Source organism: Phocoena phocoena, chromosome 2 (genome assembly GCF_963924675.1).
Source record: "Phocoena phocoena chromosome 2, mPhoPho1.1, whole genome shotgun sequence".
NCBI lineage: Eukaryota > Metazoa > Chordata > Mammalia > Artiodactyla > Phocoenidae > Phocoena > Phocoena phocoena.
In genome coordinates this window covers 87,926,159-87,948,959 of record NC_089220.1, presented here as the reverse complement: position 1 = coordinate 87,948,959, position 22,801 = coordinate 87,926,159, and the positions used below count along the sequence as shown (strand labels likewise).

Here is a 22,801-nt window from a genome sequence, read left to right as displayed (position 1 = left end):
GCTGCGGAGCAACAGGCTCCGGACGCGCAGGCCCAGCGGCCATGGCCCACGGGTGCAGCCGCTCCGCGGCACGTGGGATCCTCCCGGACCGGGGCATGAACCCCCGTCCCCTGCATCGGCAGGCGGACTCTCAACCACCGTGCCACCAGGGAAGCCCGAGATAATATCTTTTAAAGTTTATGAATTTCTTTCTCCTCTAGGATTTATTGAGCTCAATCTCAGCTTATACTCAGACATTCTGATTTAATTATCTAGGATGGGGACCAGGAGTCCTGATGATCTGAATATGCAGCCTGCATTGAGAGCCACCAATTACCTAACCCCCTCATTCTACAGATGAGGAAATTGGGGGATTAATTAAAATGGCACCAATACAGCATATTTAAGTAAAAAATTTTTTTCATAAATATGTAGTTAATAATTTTTAAAACCTGAAACTTCTTGACCAAGGGAGACTTAACTGTCTAGACAACTGTTTACCATTTCCACTTTTTTGGGGGGTGGGGAAGGACTAAAGGTCTCCTTATCTCTGATATATCACTCCGTGAACATGGATTAACCTCTCCAACCTTACTTTGAAAGAATTACCAGCCAAATATTTATCCACAGGAGCTGACACAAGCAAGTTTAAAAAGAAAAAAGAGGGACTTTCCTGCTGGTTCAGTGGTTAAGACTCTGCGCTCCCAATGCAGGGGGCACGGGTTCAATCCCTGGTTGGGTAACTATTCCACATGCTGCATGGCACGGCTTAAAAAAAAATAAACAAAGAAAAGAAAAAAAGAATAAAACTTGAAATAACATAGTTGACTCTCACTTTTTAACTTTCTCTAACAGAACTCTAGTATACAAATAGAAGAGCTATTTTAAATAGCTTACAAAATTAAAAAGCAAACAAGGATTAAAATCTGAGAGGCAAACAGGTGCCATGGTGATTTTTTTAAATGGCTGTACCTTCTTTGACACACCCCCCTTCAAGAGTGGGGTTTCTTTCCTCCCCTTGACACAGAATAGCTAGTGACTGCTTTAACCAATAGGGCAGGGCTCAGCAAACCTTTTCTGTAAAGGATCAGATAGTAAATATTTTAGGCTTTGCAGACCATATGGTCTCTGTTGCAACTACTCAACTCTGCATCAGAGCACGAAAGCAGACACAGAAGATACATAAATGAACGGACATGGCTATGTTCCAATAACACTTTCTTTACATAGTCAGGTGGCAGGATGGATTAGGCATCAGGCCACTGTTTGCTGAGTCGGCAGGCGGACTCTCAACCACTGCGCCACCAGGGAAGCCCCTTATCTTTAACTCTTGAAGAGAATGGAAACAATACCTAAAAAACCTTTATTTGAAATTTCCTTAAAAGAACTTTTTTTTTTAGATTTAAGTATAGTTGATTTACAATATTATATTAGTTTCAGGTGTATAACATAGTGGTTCAATACTTTTATAGAGTATACTCCATTTAAAGTTATTGCAACATAATGGCTATATTTCCCTGTGCTGTACAGTATGTCCTTGTTTACTATTTATATTATACATAGTAGTTTGTATTGAAATTTCAATTCTTATGTAAAACAAAACCTACCTCTGGATGGACATGAGGCTGATGAACTCCCATAAATTCTCTTAACTTCTGATAACTCTCAAGCATTGCAGAAGTACCAGACAAATTCTGGTGAAGAGGGCCTGAGAAGGCACTTTGAGACAACACCAGTTAACATACTGTTGGCAAACAGTAGAATCAGCTCCTAGAGATCCGTGAGAGCCTCATTCAGGAAGAAACCCTCAGGAAAGTGAGGGACTTGTGATTATGATGATGTGTGAACATAGCTGGGGAAGAACACCAGACCGTCCTGGTGAGGTTTGCTGAGGAATTTCATACTCAAGAGAAAAATTTGTAGGCTTCCTTCCTCAACAAGTTGATACAGAAATTCTGGTTGTGTAATTTCACACTGGGGTAACTGAGAAGTAGGGACTAAATATGGAGCACTGTCATGGCCAGGCAGATGTTGTATCCAGTAGATTTTCTTCAAAAATGAAAGTTGTTGCTTTAAGACTTGTAGGGAAGTATCCCTAAGCTGTCTACACACTCTGTTCTTCCTGTGCCTTACATATGTGGTTGGCAAAATCAGTGCCTGTTAGGGGCGTTCCTGTTGCATTGGGAACAATTGAGGAAGGTTGTTCTTTTATCCATCAATTACCATGACTCTTTTAGAACTGGACTGTGTAATTTCTGTCTCTTCTCAGAATAATGAAAAGGGTAATGACCTGAAGGAAATTTATCATTCTCAGTGGACAGACAAGAATGATGTTTTTGAAATTTAAACAGATCTCCTGCAAGCACTTACTTTATGTTTAGATGGAATAACCATCTAGCTGGCTGAGCATTTGTCCTCTGCAGTGTATCAACAGATTTTTACTTCATTTTTGTCACTGTTGTCCGTTAAAGTGTCCTATCTTAACCTCTTTAAAAAGTCCTATCTTTTTCAAGAGTCTTTGGAGAAAATCTCCAGGGGCAAATCTTTGATGTTTTCTTTGCAGTCAGTAGAATGACTGCAGCATTGCATTCACTAATGAGGTGATGGAAAATATTAAAACTTACCATGGATTTCGGTTTGAGGAAGCCATAAGTTTGATAACCAAACCTGATATTCAAATGAAACTCCCTGGGAAATTCCACAGAGTTCAGCAAGGTAACCCGGAATCTCAATTAACCTCTGAGACTTACTCTGAAGAATCCCTAAGTGTTCCAACAGTGGAGTTACTCGGGAACTTAAAGATACAGCTGACCCCTGAACAACACAGGTTTGAACTGCGCAGGCCCACTTATACGGGATTTTTGCAACAACAAATACCACAGTACTACATGATCCACAGTTGGGCAAATCCATGGATAGGAAGGAACTGTGGTTAGGGAGAGCTGATTGTAAGTTACATGCAGATCAACTGCAGGCAATGTTGGTGCCGCTAACCCCCAAGTTGTTCAAGTATCAACTGTATATACTCAGAACAACACCCCAAAGCCTGTAAATGCTTATCTCTGGTACCATCGGTCACAGCTCAAATTCAACACATCAGAGGAATAGCATGCTGACGTGTACACAAGTGACTTAGCGAACCCTGACACACTCTCAGCCCAGCTCAATGATTGGAGAATCAAGCAGAAACACAGAAGGACAGAGGTAGAGCTTCCATCCACCCCTTATGAAGCCCTCCACCTGCCTGGCCTCAAGTGTTTTCCTAATGTTTATGCATTGCTGAAGGGCCTTTGCATTCTTCCTGTGATGGAGGTTGAGAATGAGCCCCATGAAAATGGAGGAAAGCATCTCAAAGCACACCTGAGGAACACTTTGACAGACCTAAGCTCAAGTAACTTGGTTTTGCTTAAAATGAATTTTTATATAAAACATGACCTGGATTTCATGGTAGACACATATATCAAACTATACAACTATGCTTCCTACAGATAATTCATAAACTATCAAAATACCTAAAAGAATGTTTAAAAATAGGTTTTCTCCTATATTTAATATTTGAAGGAAAAGCTGTAAGGTACACGTAGGCACCTTAATCTTTGAATATTTTTGCCTACAGGGCTCTGACTGAATACATTAGCCATTGATAATCTACCTGTTTAAACAACCACCGTAAGCAATTATACCCCAATAAAGATGTTAAAACAAAAAACAAAAAAAAACAACCACCGTTTTAACGCTCACACTTTGAAAACTTATCTGGTCTTCCAGAATATAGTACTGAAAGCGCCACATTTCATTTCTGCATGATCTCTGGTACTGGCACTCTGGAATTGTTCAAAGTCATTTCAAACATAGCATCTGTTATCACTGTGGACCCAACTGTACTGAGTTATCAGTTCTTTGAAGGAATAAATTTTGGGGAGGTGTGGGAGAAAGAAATACATTTTATAAAATATCACAACGAATCTCACAACTGACCTTTGACTAGTTGAAGGTTTAAGTATATTGTTAAACATTTGTAATGTACAGTGAAGGGAATTACCAGAGAGAGAGAGAGAGAAACTGTGAGCTGGTTAAACAGTGTAGTTTTGTCTTTATCAAGTGAACCTAAAGGAACAAGTTACAATTGAAGTTCAAATGAAGAGCCTACCACTGTTGTTCCACATCTGGTTGCTGCCATTTACGTTACTTTGTGGAGCCTACACCTTCTTTTATCATAACCTTTTTATCAGGTATATGTTAAACACTTCTGCATCACGCTCAAGACAGAATTAGAGGCAATGGATACAACTGATTTACTGTTTTCTTCTGCTTTTTCTCTGACTACACTTACTTCATCTTGAGCTGGAAAACTTGCAAAAATAAATATTTTGTGGTTCATTTAGGAACAACAGTATATATGGCTATTGTCTTTAGTGAGGAGAATAAATTTTATTTTAATCTAAATGAATTTTTATTTCATCTTATTTCAATGAAATAAGCTTATTTCAATATAAATAAAATATGGATTTGGCTTTTCAATAAATTTGTTTTAAAATTTCATTTTGAAAACATTGTGCCTAGATGAGTTTGCTGGTGAATTCTTCCAAACTTTTAATATGGAAAAAATTACACCAATTCTCTATAATCTCTTTCAGAAGACAGAAGCAGAGGAAATACTTCCTAACTGATTTTATGAGGCCAGAATTACCATGATATCAAAACTAGACAAAGACATTACAAGAAAAGGAAAAAACAGACTGATCTCTCTCATGAACATAAATGCAAAAATATTTAGCAAAATATTAGCAAACCAAGTCCAATAATGTATAAAAAGTATTATACACCATGACCAAGTGGGATTTATCCCAGGTATGCAAGATTGGTTCAACATTCAAAAATCAACTAATGTAGGGCTTCCCTGGTGGCGCAGTGGTTGAGAGTCCGCCTGCTGATGCAGGGGACGTGGGTTCGTGCCCCGGTCCGGGAGGGTCCCACATGCCGCGGAGTGGCTGGGCCTGTGGGCTGTGGCCGCTGGGCCTGTGCGTCCAGAGCCTGTTCTCCACAGCGGGAGGGGCCACAGCAGTGAGAGGCCCGCGTACCGCAAAAAAAAAAACAACAAAAAAACAAAAATCAACTAATGTAATCCATCACATCAACAGGCTAAAGAAAATCACATGATCATATCAATAAATGCAGGAAAAACATTTGACAAAATCCAACACCCATTCCTAATAAAATCTATCAGAAAACTAGGAAAAGAGGGAAATATCCTCAACTTCATAAAGAACACCTACAGAATACAGCTAAAATACTTAATGGTGAGAAGGTAATTGTGTAGAAAATGTGAAAGAATCAACCAACAAAATCCTGGAACTAATAAGCAATTATAGCAAGGTTGCAGGATACAAAGTTAATATACAAAAGCCAATCATTTTCTTATGTACCAGCAATGAAGAAGTGGAATCTAAAATGAAAAACACACTACCATTTACATTAGCACTTAAAAAATCTAATACTGAGGTATAAATCTAACAAAATATATGCAAGGTCTATATGAGGAAAAATACAGAACTCTGATGAACAAAATCAGAGAAGAGCTAAATAAATGGAGAGATATTCCATGTTCACAGACAGGAAGACTCAATATTGTCAAGATATCAGTTCTTTTCAACTTGCTCTATAGATTCAACACAATCACAATAAAAATCCCAGGAAGTTATTTTTGTAGATGTTGACAAACTGATTCTAAAGTTTCTATAAAGAGGCCAAAGACCCAGAATAGCCAACACAACATTGAAGGAGAAGAACAAAACTGGAAGACTGATACCACCAGACTTCAGGATTTACTATAAAGCTACAGTAATCAAAACAGTGGTATTGGCATAAGAATAAGGAAATAGATCAAGGGAACAGAGTACAGAGCCCAGAAACTGACCCACATAAATACAGTCAACTGATCTTCAATGAAGGAGCAAAGGTAATATAATAGAGCAAAGATAGTCTTCTCGACAAATGGTACTGGAACAACTGGACATACACAAGCAAAAAAAAAAAAAAAAAGGAATCTAGACACAGACCTTATACCCTTCACCAAAACTAAATCAAAATGGATCACAGGCCTAAATGTAAATGCAAAAATATAAAACTCCTAGAAGATAACATAGGCGAAAATCCTAGTTGACCATAGATATAGGGGTAACTTTTTAGATACACCAAAGGCATGATCCATGAAAGAGATAACTGATAACCTAGACTTCATTAAGATTAAAAACTTCTGCTCTGTGGAAGACAATGTCAAGAGAATGAGAAGACAAGCCACAGACAGACATATTTGCAAAAGACACATCTGATAAAGGACTATTGTCCAAAATATACAAAGAACCCTTAAAACGCACAATAAGAAAACAAATAACCCAACTGAAAAATGGGCCAAAGACCTTAACAGACACCTCATCAAAAAAGATGTACAGAAGGAAAATAAGCATATGAAAAGATGCCATCACAATATACGTCTTCAGGGATATGCAAATTAAAACAACAGTGAGATTGCCACAACTACCAGAATGGCCAAAATCCAGAACACTGACAACACTAAATGCTGACAAATACGTAGAGCAACAGAAACTCTCATACATTGCAAAATGGTACAGCTGCTTTGGAAGACAGTTTGACAGTTACTTACAAAACTTAAAAAAAAAATACTTAAAAAAGTCAGCTTTATATTGAAGTATAATTGACATATAAAATTGTACCATACTTAAAAAGTATACACTGTGGTGATTTGATACACATATACTTTGTGAAAGGATTCCCCATCTAGTTAATTAACACATCCTCTTACCATATAATCCAACAATCACTCTCCCTGGTACTTACTCAAAAGAGTTTAAACACTTATATGTACATAAAAACATGCACACAGATGTTTATAGCAGCTATATTCATAGTTGCCAAAAGCTGGAGCAACCAAATGTCCTTCGGCAGGCAAATCAATAAACTATGGTACATTTTAGTTATTTATTTTTGGCCGCGCCACATGGCATGTGGGATCTTTGTTCCCTGACCAGGGATTAAACCCACACCCCCTTCATTGGAAGCGTGGAGTCTTAACCACTGGGCTGCCAGGGAAGTCCCAATCTGTGGTACATTCAGACAATGGAATATTATTCAGTGTTAAAAAGAAACGAGCTATGAAAAGCCATGAAAAGACACAGAGGAAACTTAAGTACATGTTACTAAGTAAAAGAAGCCAATCTGTAAAAGCTACATACTCTATGATTCCAACAACATGACATTCTGGAAAAGGCAAAACTATGGAGATAGTAAAAAGATCAGTGATTGCCAGGGGTTAGGGTGGAAGGAGGGACCAAGAGGTGGAGTACAAAAGACAGTGCAGTGACAATACTCCGTAATGCTATAATGGTGGATACACGTCATTATACATTTGTCAAACCCATATAACATACAACACTAAAAGGGAAAGCTAATGCACGCTGTGGACTCTGGGTGATTATTATACATCAATGACGTTCAATGACTGTAACAAATGTATCACTCTGGTGGGGGGATGTTGATAGTGGAGGAGGCTGTGGGTGGGCAGGAAGGAAGAATATGGTAAATCTTGCCTTTTCTGCTCAATTTTGCTGTGAATCTGAAACTGCTCTAAAAAAATAAAGTTTAGTTTTTAAAAATTTAACTAATTCACAGAGTGATTTTTTAAAAATATTTATTTATTTACTTATTTGGCTGAGCTGGGTCTTAGTTGCCACACAATCTTTGTTGCTGCGTGTGGGATCTTTTAGTTGCAGCATGTGAACTCTTAGTTGCAGCAAGTGGGATCTAGTTCGCTGACCAGGGATCAAACCCGGGCCCCCTGCATTGGGAGCACAGTCTTTGCCCCTGGACCACCAGAGAAGTCCCTCACAGAGTGATTTTAACAGAGTTTATGTGATGAATAAAGAGAACCCCAAATATCTAAGCACATTTTTTTCTCTTTTGTAAAACTCAGTGGCCTCACTGAAGGCAGAGAAACCAGTTATGAGTTTATTAGAAATGATCATACCTGAAAAGCATATTTCTTCAATCAGTAGGTCTCCAAAGACAAACCTAGAACCAACTATGGTACTGTTCAGGAAAATCTGGGTGGGGGGTGGGGGGCAAAGAGCTATAGTTAATACACAATCTCTCTAACCTCTAGATGAGGGTTCTCAACAGGGGACCATGGACTCCTGTGACATCCATAGATCAAGGCAGTCCTTGAACTCTATGAAACTTTGTAACATTTTCATGTATGTGCATTTTCATGGTTTTTTAAAAATCAGATTCTAAAAGGATTCCATGACACAAAAAAGGTTAAGAACTACTAGCTGAATTATGTTCTTTTTACCCATGTTTAATCTGCTTTTTAAAAAGTAGACCTAAGTAACTCTTCAGAGAATGAAAAAAACTACCACAACAGGAATATTGGGCACCCGAAATTGTGGAAAAACTGCTAGGTACAGCATGTTTCATTGGATGAACCTAAGAATCATGCCGAAAATCAAAAATATCTGGTCCTACTCAACTAGGTGCTGACGATAGGAAAAACACTCAAAACTTTTCTCTTTTTTTTTCTCTTTATGCCTTTTGTCATCCTGTAAGGATCATGGGACCTTCCTTAGCAGAGGAATATCTCCTACATCAAATCAGAACTATTGGGACTTCCCTGGTGACACAGCGGTTAGGAATCCGCCTGCCAATGCAGGGGACACGGGTTCAAGCCCTGGCCCAGGCAGATCCCACGTGCCGCGGAGCAACTAAGCCCGTGTGCCACAACTACTGAGCCCGCGCTCTAGAGCCCATGAGCCACAACTACTGAGCCTGTGTGCCACAACTACTGAAGCCCGCATGTCACAACTACTGAAGCCCGTGGGCCTAGAGCCCGTGCTCCACAACAAGAGAAGCCACTGCAATGAGAAGCCTGCACACTGCAACAAAGAGTAGCCACCGCTCACTACAACTAGAGAAAGCCCGCGCACAGCAATGAAGACCCAACGCAGCCAAATGAATGGATGAATTAATTAATTAAAAAAAAATCAGAACCATTATCTGGTAATATTGGTATTTGGATTAAATGAATACATTAGCTCAAGGCCTGGAAATATTAGGGATGCATAAGCCAGCAGCTGATGGATGTGACAATATCATGCCATATTGATATGGCCTACTCATAATTCCATAAATGCCTCACTCTGAACTCTTCAGCATTAGAACGTATAATTCTCCTTTGTGTTGAATGGGAAGACTATGTTTTTACCATGAAGTTCAAGTCATTTCTAGGATATCATCTTCCACACCACAACTCTTGCCTAATATCATTTCCTTTAAAGTGTGACTGAAGTGAGGTTTTTTGGTTTTCTCCCGTTGGAGCACAGGCTCCGGACGCGCAGGCTCAGCGGCCATGGCTCACGGGCCTAGCCGCTCCGCGGCATGTGGGATCTTCCCGGACCGGGGCACGAACCCGTGTCCCCTGCATTGGCAGGCGGACTCTCAACCACTGCGCCACCAAGGAAGCCCAAAGTGAGAATTTTCTGTACAGAGTTCACTAAAATTCTGATGCAGTTACCTTTTGTTAATTTATTAGAAGCATAATCCATAGTAATTTATGTCTTTCTGTTATATAAAACCATATCTACCCCAAATGAGTCATTTGTAATTTGACATGAATTATATTACTTTTCACTTTCCAAACATCTTGCTTAGGCCAATATTAAAGTAGCTTAAAGGCCCAAAGCATACATAAAAATGGGAATATGACCCTGAAGAACTTTAAATACCAAGATGAAACTAAATTAGAATAATGGGCTGTGGGTTATAATACATTATTACATTATAATAATATAATATTAGTAAATATAATCATAGTAAGCTTAAGAGAAGGAATTTTATTTATTGATCTTCATAGTCTCTACAGAACTTAGCACAGTGTCTAGAACAAAGTAGATTCCAGAAGAGTCTGATAAATAATCTCTTAAATATTTATTTTCTTTGCTTGCCTGTATTTATGTTAACAGAAAAACTCTGAACTGTTGGGCCCCAAATTCAGTTGAGGTATCACTAGTTTAGTCCTATATTTTCTATAGCCATCTTTATATTGTGTTGTAGTAAGACCCTTAAGAATTTCACTTCTGTATATTATCATGGGGACATAATCTGAAAGTCAACAAAACTGTATGCACAATGATATATGTAAAATCCTTAATTATAAAAGCAAACACTGAAAACAACTTAAGTGTCAACAATGGGAAAATGGTTAACTAGTTACAATGGAATGCTTAAAGTTTTATTTAATTAAATAAATTACATTAAGAATATAATTAATTTTAACAACATTAAGGTAATGTTTATATGATAATATTAAGTAAAAAAAAGAACAGCCTACAAAAATGTATATACATTTTACATATCAACTATGTAAAAAATATACAAAGGAAAAAAGTTGGAAAGAAAACATAATTCATCAATTTTAAGATATATTCTCTACCACACACATTTTCTAAAATTGGGATTCATTGTATTACCAAGTATATATTAACTGTAGTATCCTTGTTTTTCTAAAAGGTTGTTGGAATATCTGAATTTCCTTTCATGCCTTACTTTTTTAATGTCAATTGGTTATCTGGGTAGTGCGCCATTTTGTGGGTAATGGGTCATTTTGTGCTTTCCTGTATTTAAAAAAAAAACCCTATATTTAAATTTTTTTAGAAAATTAATGTTATGGGAAATTCTAGCCAAAGTCTCTAACACTATGATGTATATATTTTTTTTCATTTTTCTTCTGGAAAGAAGATGAAGTTAACAGATTATGATCATGAAGTAGTTTTTACCAGGATTTGTGTGACCTTTCTAAGAAAGTAAATACATATATATCAATAAGGAAAAAGTACATGCAGTTTTGCAGAATGTCCATGAGAAGTCATACATCTTTCTTTGTTAATGCTTACTTGCTATTTAATGTTTCTATTAGAAAGTTGAGAGAGACTTGCCCCTTAGTACTTTGAATGAGGCTACAAAGTTGTGTGAATGTCAATGTTGAAACTGCCGCAAGTGAGGAATAAGAGTTAAGTATACGCTGTCACCAAGCGCCCACAGTATTTGCTTGGTGGAGGTATTAAAGGGATCAGAACCCATTGCCCTCTTCCTTGAAGCTGTCACTCAATAACGCACGGGAAGTTGGGCTGTAGGTTGTCCAGCAAACGCTGTCCAGCTCTAGGACCACGCAAGCCATGTCAGCTTGGGTGGCCCTGGACTACACAAATATTTGAGATAGTCTCATCTTTGTCAGGAGACTAAATGCAATGCAAATAAGACAAAAATTTTGCTTAGAAATGTCTTAGAGAATAAAGGAAAAATTTTTTAAATGTTTGAATGCTTTGTGCTTTTTTAGTATCCTAAATTTTCCATTTCATTTCATTTAAAAGCCTTGTCCAGAGACAGGAAATCATCTTTTATTTTTGGCAAGGTTCTAAATGGCTAGGCAACTAACCTAACATAACTTATTTACTAATTGATCTTCTCCACATTGATTTGAAATAATGCCTGTATCATTTACAAAATTCCCATATACACATTCTATTTTTAGACTCCCAATACTATTCCACTGAAGTGTAGATTTCTTGGCATAACATGCCAAATTGTTTCAAGCATTATAGCTTCATGATTAAATATCCAATTGGGTCAGTGTATTAGTTATCTATTGTTGCATAACAAGTAACCCCTGAAATTCAGCATCATAAAACAACATTACCTCACACAATTGTAAGGAATCTGGGGGCAGCTTAGATGGATGGTTCTGCCTCAGAGTCTCACAAGGTGGCTATCCAGCTGTAGGATGGGGCTGAAGTCATCTCAAGGCTTGACTGGGCTGAAGGAGCCACTTCTAAGGTCACCCACATTGTTGTTGTTGACAGGGATTGGTTCCTCACTTGATGCTGGCCAGAGGTTTTAGTTCCTTGTCACATAGGTCTTTCCACAGGGCTGCTCACAATATGGCAGCTTGTATCCTCCAGGATGAGAGACCAGGGGATGGGGGGATGTCCAAGGCAGAAGCCTGTCTTTTATAACCTAATCTTGAAGCTGACATATCCTTACCTCTGTCATATGTTATGGGTCACACAGACCAATTAATTTGTAAATTAATAGTGTTCCAGATTTTAAAAAGTATAGCATTCTCAGTTAAATATAATTTTCAGATAAACATCAAAATTTAGTATATTGCAATAAAGTGAGCCACATGAATTTTTCAGTTTCCTAGTGCACGTATAAGTTATGTTTACACTATAATGTAGTCTAGTAAGTGTGCAATAGCATTATGTCTGAAAAGACAATGCACATACCTTAATTAAAAAATACTGTTGGATAGCATTTTACCCACAGAACTTCTTTCAAAATTAGAGTCAATCCTCTTAAACCCTGGCACTGCTTTATCAACTAACTTTATGTAGTACAGTAAGTCCCCTACATACGAATGAGTTCTGTTCCGAGAGTGCGTTTGTAAGTCCAATTTGTTTGTTAAGTCCAACAAAGTTAGCCTAGGTACCCAACTAACACGATTGGCTATATAGTACTGGACTGTAATAGGTTTATAATACTTTTCACACAAATAATACATAAAAAACAAACACGAAAAATAAAGAAGACATTTTTAACCTTACAGTACAGTACCTTGAAAAGTACAGTAGCATAGTACCACAGCTGGCTTACAGGGGCTGGCATCGAGTGAACAGGCGAGAAGAGTTACTGACTGGAGGAGGGAGAGGTGGTGGGATCACCAGCAATAGGAGACAGAGGGCAAGATGCAATTTCACTCACGCCCGACACTGTCAGTACAGGTTCTGGTTGCTCGCTGGATTCAATTCTATCTATCCTCTTGAAAGAACGATCCAGTGATGTCTGAGTAGTAGCTCTTTTTTTCTTGTCAGAAATGACACGGTAGCACTGGATTGCATTCTGAGTGGCCGCTGCAACCTTCGTGTACCATTCTATGTTCGGGTCCTGTGCCTCAAAAACTAACAGTGCCTCCTCAAATAAAGAAAATCCCCTTGATATTTCCTGCGTCATGAATCTCTTCGGTTCTTCAGTTACTTCTTCCTCCTCTTGTCTCTCTTCGTCCTTTCTCTGGGCCTCCAATTCCATCAGATCTTCACCAGTATGCTCTCCATGTTGCACAGCCAGGAGTTCAATGAAGTTGTCCTCTTGCAGATCTAGCTCCACCTTCTCTCTGAGGGTCACTAAGTTGCTGAAGAGCTCTTTGGACTCCTCATCCACCTTCTCAAATACACGAAAATCATGAACAAAGGTTCTTCCAAACCCCATTCATGGTGACGGCCATAACCTCACGCCAAGCAAAATCAATGGTTTTTATGGCCTTGTAGATGTTATAGTCCTTCCAAAATTGTCGCAAGGTTGTTTCTGATTCGTCACTTGCCTTTACCGCCTGACGAAAAGTATTATGTAAATAATATTTCCTGAAAGTCACTATAACTCCCTGGTCCATAGGTTGAATGAATGACACAGTATTCGATGGCAGACGCACTACTTTGACTTTGGGATGAAAGTCATCCATGAATGGGGGTAGCCCAGAGCACTGTTGAGCAGCAAAAGAACGTTGAATGGGACGTCCTTCTCCAAGCGATATTCCTCTACCTCTGGGATAAAGTGGTGGAAAAACCAGTGCTGGAAAATGGCCTGTGTAACCCAGGCTTCGGGGTTACTCTTCCACACAACAGGAAGAGAGCCCTTGGCTATGTTTTTAAGGGCTCTTGGGTTCTCTGAATGATAAACTAAGAGAGGCTTCAGCTTCATATCACCAGAAGCATTGCCACCAAACAACAGAGTTAGCCTATCCTTTGCTGCTTTATAGCCTGACAACCACTTTTCCTCCTTACTGATATAACTTTGGTCTGGCATCCTCTTCCAGTACAATCCTGACTCATCCACAATGAAAACCTGTGCCTTCATCAATAATTTCGCAAAGTGTTTCAGGAAATTCCTGGGCAGCTACCGTACCTGCATTCGCTACTTCACCACATACTTTTTTTTTTTAATTGGAGTAAAATTGCTTTACAGTGTTGCGTTAGTTTCTGCTGTATAACGAAGTGAATCAGCTATAGGTAGATATATATCCCCTCCCTCTTGGACCTCCCTCCAATCCCCACCCCCATCCCACCCAGCTAGGTCATCACAGAGCACCAAATTGAGCTCCCTGTGCTTTATAGCAGGTTCCCACTAGCTATCTATTTTACACACAGTAGTGTATTTATGTCAAACCTATTCTCCCAATTCATCTCACCCTCTCCTTCCCGCCCTGTGTCCACACGTCCTTTCTCAACATCTGCATCTCTATTCCTGCCCTGGAAATAGGTTCATCTGTACTATTTTTCTAGATCCCACATATATGCAGTAATATACGATATTTGTTTTTCTCTTTCTGACTTACTTCGCTCTGTATGACAGATTCTAGGTCCATCCACATCTCTACAAATGACCCAATTTCATTCCTTTTTATGGCTGAGTAATATTCCATTGTATATACGTGCCACATCTTCTCTATCCATTCATCTATCAATGGGCATTTAGGTTGCTTCCATGACCTGGCTATTGTAAATAGTGCTGCAATGAACACTGGGGTGCATGTGTCTTTTTGAATTATGGTGTTCTCTGGGTATATGCCCAGGAGTGGGATTGCTGGATCATATGGTAATTCTGTTTTTAGTTTTTTAAGCGACCTCCATACTGTTCTCCATAGTGGCTGTATCAATTTACATTCCCATCAACAGTGCAAGAGGGCTCCCTTTTCTACACACCCTCTCCAGCATTTACTGTTGGTAGATTTTTGATGATGGCCATTCTGACCAGTGTGAGGTGATGCCTCATTGTAGTTTTGATTTGCATTTCTCTAATAATTAGTGATGCTGAGCAGCTTTTCATGTGCTTCCTGGCCATTTGTATGTCTTCTTTGGAGAAATGTCTATTTAGTTCTTCTGCCCAGTTTTGGATTGGGTTGTTTGTTTTTTTGATATTGAACTGCATGAGCTGATAATATATTTTGGAGATTAATCCTTTGTCCATTGATTCGTTTGCAAATATTTTCTCATATTCTGAGGGTTGTCTTTTCATCTTGCTTATAGTTTCCTTTGCTGTGCAAAACGTTTTAAGTTTCATTAGGTCCCAGTTGTTTATTTTTGTTTTTATTTCCATTACTCTAGGAAGTGGGTCAAAAAAGATCTTGCTGTGATTTATGTCAAACAGTGTTCTTCCTCTGTTTTCCTCTAAGAGTTTTAGAGTGTCTGGTCTTACATTTACGTCTTTAACACATTTTGAGTTTATTTTTGTGTATGATGTTAGGGAGTGTTCTAATTTCATTCTTTTACATGTAGCTGTCCAGTTTTCCCAGCACCACTTATTGAAGAGACTGTCTTTTTTCCATTGTATATCCTTGCCTCCTTTGTCATAGATTAGGTGACCATAGGTGCATGGGTTTATCTCTGGGCTTTCTATCCTGTTCCATTGATCTATATTTCTGTTTTTGTGCCAGTACCATTTTGTCTTGATTACTGTAGCTTTGTAGTATAGTCTGAAGTCCAGGAGCCTGATTCCTCCAGCTCCGTTTTTTTTTCTCTCAAGACTGCTTTGGCTCTTCAGGGTCTTTTGTGTCCCCATACAAATTTTAAGATTCTTTGTTCTAGTTCTGTAAAAAACGCCATTGGCAATTTGATAGGGATGGCATTGAATCTGTAGATTGCTTTGGGTAGTAGAGTCATTTTCACAGTATTGATTTTTCCAATCTAAGAACATGGTATATCTCTCCATCTGTTGGTATCATCTTTAATTTCTTTCATCAATGTCTTATAGTTATCTGCATACAGGTCTTTTGTCTCCTTAGGTAGGTTTATTCCTAGGTATTTTATTCTTTTTGTTGCAATGGTAAAGGAGAGTGCTTCCTTAATTTCTCTTTCAGATTTTTCATCATTAGTGTATAGGAACGCAACAGATTTCTATGCATTAATTTTGTATCCTGCACCTTTACCAAATTCATTGATTAGCTCTAGTAGTTTTCTGGTGGCATCCTTAGGATTCTCTATGTATAGTATCATGTCATCTGCAAACAGTGACAGTTTTACTTCTTTTCCAATTTGTATTCCTTTTATTTCTTTTTCTTCTCTGATTGCCATGGCTAGGACTTCCAAAACTATGTTGAATAATAGTGGTGAGATTGGACATCCTTGTCTTGTTCCTGATCTTAGAGGAAATGCTTTCAATTTTTCACCATTGAGAATGATGTTTGCTGTGGGTTTGTCGTATATGGCCTTTATTATGTTGAGGTAGGTTCCCTCTATCCCACTTTCTGGAGAGTTTTTATCATAAATGGGTGTTGAATTTTGTCAGAAGATTTTTCTGCATCTATCAAGATGATCATATGGTTTTTATTCTTCAATTTGTTAATATGGTGTATCACATTGATTGATTTGTATATATTGAAGAATCCTTGCATCCCTGGGATAAATCCCACTTGATCATGGTGTATGATCCTTTTAATGTGTTGTTGGATTCTGTGTGCTAGTATTTTGTTGAGGATTTTTGCGTCTATATTCATCAGTGATATTGATCTGTAATTTTCTTTTTTGTAGTATCTTTGTCTGGTTTTGGTGTCAGGGTGATGGTGGCCTCATAGAATAAGTTTGGGAGTGCTCCTTCCTCTGCAATGTTTTTGGAAGAGTTTGAGAAGGATGGGTGTTAGCTCTTCTCTAAATGTTTGATAGAATTCACCTGTGAAGCCATCTGGTCCTGGACTTTTGTTTGTTGGAAGATTTTTAATTATCGTGTCAGTTTCATTACTTGTGATTGGTCTGTTCATATTTTCTATTCCTTCCTGGTTCAGTCTTGGAAGGTTATACCTTTCTAAGAGTTTGTCCATTTCTTCCAGGTTGTCCATTTTATTGGCATACTACTGCTTCTAGTAGTCTCTTAGGATGGCTTGTATTCCTGCAGTGTCTGTTGTAACTTCTCCTTTTCCATTTCTAACTTTATTGATTTGAGTCCTCTCCATTTTTTTCTTGATGAGTCTGGCTAATGGTTTATCAATCAATTTTGTTTATTTTCTCAAAGAACCAGCTTTTAGTTTTATTGTTCTTTGCTATTGTTTTCTTTGTTTCTATTTCATTTATTTCTGCTCTGATCTTTATGATTTCTTTCCTTCTGCTAACTTTCGGTTTTGTTTGTTCTTCTTTCTCTAGTTCCTTTAGGTGTAAGGTTAGATTGTTTATTTAAGATTTTTCTTGTTTCTTGAGGTGAGATTGAATTGCTATAAACTTCCCTCTTAGAACTGCTTTTACTGCACCCCATAGGTTTTGCGTCATCGAGTTTTCATTTTCATGTGTGTTTCTATGCACTTTTTTAAATTTCCTCTTTGATTTCTTCAGTGATCTCTTGGTTATTTAGCAGCACACTGTTTATACTCCATGTATTTGTGTTTTTTACAGGGTTTTTTTCCTGTAATTGATTTCTAATCTCATAGCACTGTGGTCGGAAAAGATGCTTGATACAATTTCAGTTTTCTTAAATTTTCCAAGGCTTGATTTGTGACCCAAGATGTGATCTATCCTGGAGAATGCTCTGTGAGCACTTGAGAAGAAACTGTATTCTGCTGCTTTTGGGTGGAATGTCCTGTAAATATCAGTTAAATCTATCTGGTCTATTGTGTCATTTAAAGTTTGTGTTTCCTTATTTATTTTCTGTCTGGATGATCTGTACATTGGTGTAAGTGGGGTGTTAAAGTCCCCCACTATTATTGTGTTACTGTCAATTTCCCCTTTTATGGCTGTTAGCATTTGCCTTATGTATCGAAGTGCTCCTATGTTGAGTGCATAAATATTTATAATTGTTATATCTTTTTCTTGGGTTGATCCCTTGATTAACCCAAGATTATTTTGTGGTGTCCTTCCTTATCTCTTGTAAAGTCTATTTTATCTGATATGAGTATTGCTACGCCAGCTTTCTTTTGATTTCCATTTGCATGGAATATCTTTTTCCTTCCCCTCACTTTCAGTCTGTATGTGCCCCTAGGTCTGAACTGGGTCTCTTGTAGACAGTATATATATGGGTCTTATTTTTGTATCCATTCAGCCAGTCTGTGTCTTTTGGTGGGAGCATTCAATCCATTTACATTCAAGGTAATTATTGATATGTATGTTCCTATTACCATTTTCTTGTTTTGGGTTTGTTTTTGTGGGTCTTTTTTTAAATATTATCTATCTATCTATATATATATATATTTATTTATTTTATTTATCTGGCTGCATTGGGTCTTCAGTTGCGGCACGCAGGCTCTTCGTTGCAGTGTGCAGGCTTCTCTCTAGTTGTGGTGTGCAGGCTCCAAAGCATGCTGGCTTAGTAGCTCTGCAGCATGTGGGATCTTAGTTCCCCAACCAGGGCCCAAACCTGCATCCCCTGCATTGGAAAGCGGTTTCTTAACAACTGGACCACCAGGGAAGTCCCTGCCTTTTTCTTCTCTTGTGTTTCCTGCTTAGAGAAGTTCCTTTAGCATTTGCTACAAAGCTGGTTTGGTGGTGCTGAATTCTCTTAGCTTTTGCTTGTCTGTAAAGCTTTGATTTCTCCATCGAATCTGAATGAGATCCTTGCTGGGTAGAGTAACCTTGGTTGTAGGTTTTTCCCTTTCATCACTTTAAATATATCCTGCCACTCCCTTCTAGCCCGCAGAGTTTCTGTTGAAAAATCAGCAATAACCTATGGGGATTCCCTTGTATGTTATTTGTTGCTTTTCCTTTGCTGCTTTTAATTTTTTTTCTTTGAATTTAATGTTTGTTAGTTTGATTAATATGTGTGTCTTGGTGTGTTTCTCCTAGGGTTTATCCTGTATGGGACTTGCTGTGATTCCCGGACTTGGGTGGCTATTTCCTTTCCCATGTTAGGGAAGTTTTCAACTATAATCTCTTCAAATATTTTTTCAGACCGTTTCTCTTTCTCTTCTTCTGGGACCCCTATAATTCGAGTGTTGCTGCATTTAATGTTGTCCCAGAGGTGTCTGAGACTGTCCTCAATTCTTTCCATTCTTTTTTCTTCATTCTGCTCCTCAGCAGTTATTTCCACCATTCTATCTTCCAGCTCACTTATTCGTTGTTCTGTCTCAGTTATTCTGCTATTGATTCCTTCTAGAGCATTTTTCATTTCAGTTATTGCATTGTTCATCACTGTTTGTTCTGTAGTTCTTCTAGGTCTTTGTTAAACATTTCTTGTATTTTCTCGATCCATGCCTCCATTCTATTTCTGAGATTTTGGATCACCTTTACTGTCATTACTCTGAATTCTTTTTCAGGTAGGTTGCCTATTTCCTCTTCATTTATTTGGTCTTCTAGGTTTTTACCTTGCTCCTTCATCTGTAACATACATTTTTGTCACTTCATTTTTTTTTTGGATGGGTGGGGCTGTGTTCCTGTCTTGGCAACTGTTTGGCCTCAGGTGTCCAGCATTGGGGTTTGCAGGCAGTTGGGTAGAGCCGGGTCTTGGTTCCAAGATGAGGACCTCCAGGAGACCCCACCCCGATTAATATTCCCTGGGGTCTGAAGTTCTCTGTTAGTCCAGTGGTTTGGACTCCCACCACAGGAGCTCAGGCCCAACCCCCAGTCTGGGAGCCAAGATCCTGCAAGCTGCTTGGTTTGACCAAAACAAAAAGTGGGGGCGCAGAACAATAACAAAGAATAAAAAGTAAAATAAGAAAAAAAAAAATTTGGGCTTCCCTGGTGGCGCAGTGGTTGAGAGTCTGCCTTCCGATGCAGGGGACGCGGGTTCGTGCCCCGGTCCGGGAAGATCCCACATGCCGCGGAGCGGCTGGGCCCGTGAGCCAGGGCTGCTGAGCCTGCGCGTCCGGAGCCTGTGCTCCGCAACGGGAGAGGCCGCAACAGTGAGAGGCCCACGTACCGCAAAAAAAAAAAAAAAAAAATTTATTAGAAAAAATAAAAATATAAGTGAAACAACAGCAAGGTAAAACAGAACCACAACAGCAAAAAAAAAAAAAAAAAAAGCCAGAAAATGCCTTGGCCATGTGGGGCAGGGCTTTGGCAGAAGCAGGGCTTTGGCATGGGGTGCGGCCAGAGTGGGCTTCAGAGTGCAGATCAGGACCTCAGCAGGCTCCCTGGGGCCCAAATGGGTGGGGGAAATGCTGGCCCATTCCCTCCTATCCCTCAGGGGTCTCTTTCCATTTCCACTGATCTCACTGTGGGTGGGCTCCTCCCGAGCGTGGGAACCCCTCCCCTCCCACAGCCGCCCCTCAGGGGCACAGGTCCTGTCCCGCCTCCACTTCTCCTCCCCACTTCTCCCCCCCCCACATCCTACCCAGTCGCTCGGGGGTTCCTCCCGTCCCCTTAGGTGTCCGAGGTCCCCCACCAGCACCTGGTAGGTGCCCTAGTTGTGAGGAGATGCAAACTCCACATCCTCCTACTCCTCCACCTTGACCTCCCCAGTTTCTCACCATTTACCTGTACATTGTGAAGGCTGGCTCTAGCCTTGAACCAATGAAACCTGCCACAGCTGGCATGAACAGATGCGCTCTCTGATTATTTGCTGTGCTTCTTCTTCAAGTCTTCATAAAGGCTCTTAGCTTTCTCTTGAATCAGCATTAAGCTGAGCAGGACTCAGCGCTGATGCTGATCCTACATCCACACACTGAGAAGCTTCTCCATCTCCTCTGTCACTTGTCCACACTTCTTCAATATTATTGTCAACATCATCGGCACAGCAGACTTCACATGTTCCATGATCTTGTCCTTGTTCTTTAGAACTGTGCCAATGGTGGAACGATTCATGTTATAATAATGAGTGGCAGCTACCATCTTTTTGCCTCTCTCCACTCTCTCAATTATTTTCAGTTTGTTTACATCGTTATTGCTTGATGTTTCTTAGCAGTACCAGCTACATCACCACTGCTTTTATGCTTGTTTCCGGACATCCTGGGCTTGAAATAAAGATACTGTACTACTGTACTCTATACAGTACTGTAAAGTACACAAAAGCACAACCACTTGTAGAGGATGCATGCACGTGACAATGTACGCCAGACATGTGAACTTACTTACATGACTGGACATGCAAATTCACGTTCGCATCTTTGAAAGTTCACAACTTGAAGGTTCGTACTTAGGGGACTTACTGCATTCTAAATCCTCTGTGGTCATTTCAACAATCTTCACAGCATCTTTACCAGGAGTAGATTTCATCTCAAGAAATCACTTTCTTTGTTCATCCATAAGACACAACTCTTCATCCACTCAAGTTTTATCATGAGATGGCAGCAATTCAGTCACATCTTCAGGCTCCACTTCTAATTCTAGTTCTCTTGCTATTTCTTGCTACCACATCTGCTGAAGCCTTTAACTCCTCAAAGTCATCCATGAGGGTTGGAGTCAACTTCTTCCAAACTCCTATGGATACTGATACATTGACCTCTTTCCATGAATCATGAAAGTTCTTTTTTTTTTTTTTTCCTTTCGGGAGAAGGAAAGATTGATTTATTACTTGCAACTAGTAAGGAGAACACCTGGTGATCTTTCCCAAAACAGTGTCTCCACAAATGTTCTTAATGGCATCCAGAATGGTGAATCCTTTCCAGAAAGCTTTCTATTTAGTTTACCCAGATCCATCAGAGGAATCACTATCTATGGCAGCTATAACCTTACAAAATGTGTTTCTTAAATAATAAGACTTGAAACTGTTAATTACTCCTTGATCCATGGGCAGCAGAATGGATGTTATGCTAGCAGGCATGAAAACAACATGAGGGACTTCCCTCGTGGTTCAGTGGTTAAGACTCAGAGCTCCCAATACAGTGGGCACAGGTTTGATCCCTGGTCAGGGAACTAAGATCCCGCATGCCACTCAGCGCAGCCAAAACAAAAAAACAAAAAAAACACATGAATCTCATTGTACATCTCCATCAGAGCTCTTGGGTGACTGGGTCCATTGTCAATAAGAGTAATATTTTGAAATGAATCTTTTTCTCTGAGCAGTAGGTCTCAACAGTGGGCTCAAAATATTCAGTAAACCATGTGGTCAACTGATGTGATGTCATTCAGGCTTTGTTGTTCCATTTACACAGCACAGGCAGAGTAGATTTAGCATAATTCTTAAGGGCCCTGGGATTTTCAGAATGGTAAATGAGTATTGGCTTTAACTTAAAGTCACCAGCTGCATTAGCCCCTAACAAGAGAATCAGCTTGTCCTTTGAATCTCTGAAGCCAGATATTGACTTCTCCTCTCTAGCTATGAAAGTCATAGAGGGCATCTTCTTCCAATATAAAGCTGTTTCATCTACACTGAACTCTGTTGCTTAGTGTAGCCACCTTCATTAATTATCTTAGCTAGGTCTTCTGGATAACTTGCTGCAGCTTCTACATCAGCCCTTGCTGCTTCACCTTGCACTTTTATGTTATGGAGACAGCTTTCCTTAAACCTCATGAACCAACCTTGACTGGCTTCAAACTTTTCTTCTGTAGCTTCCTCACTCTCTCAGCCTTCACAGAATTGAACAGCGTTAGGGCCTTGCTCTGGATTAGGCTTTGGCTGAAGGGAATGTTGTGGCTGGTTTGATCTTCTATCTGGACCAATAAAACTTTCTCCCTATCATCAGTTAGGCTGTTTTGCTTTCTTATCATTTGTGTATTCACTACAGTAACACTTTTAGTTTCCTTCAAGAACTTTTCCTTTGCATTCATAATTAGCTCACTGTTTGGTGCAAGAGGCCTAGCTTTCAAGTCTATCTGGGCTTTTGACTGATTGCCTCACTAAGCTC

General features: G+C 39.3%; 1 pseudogene; it reads left to right on the top strand.

The window, feature by feature from the left end:
- The first annotated feature begins 1,579 nt into the window (after positions 1 to 1,579).
- Positions 1,580 to 3,538, top strand: LOC136118460 (52 kDa repressor of the inhibitor of the protein kinase-like; annotated as a pseudogene).
- The last annotated feature ends 19,263 nt before the right edge of the window (positions 3,539 to 22,801 follow it).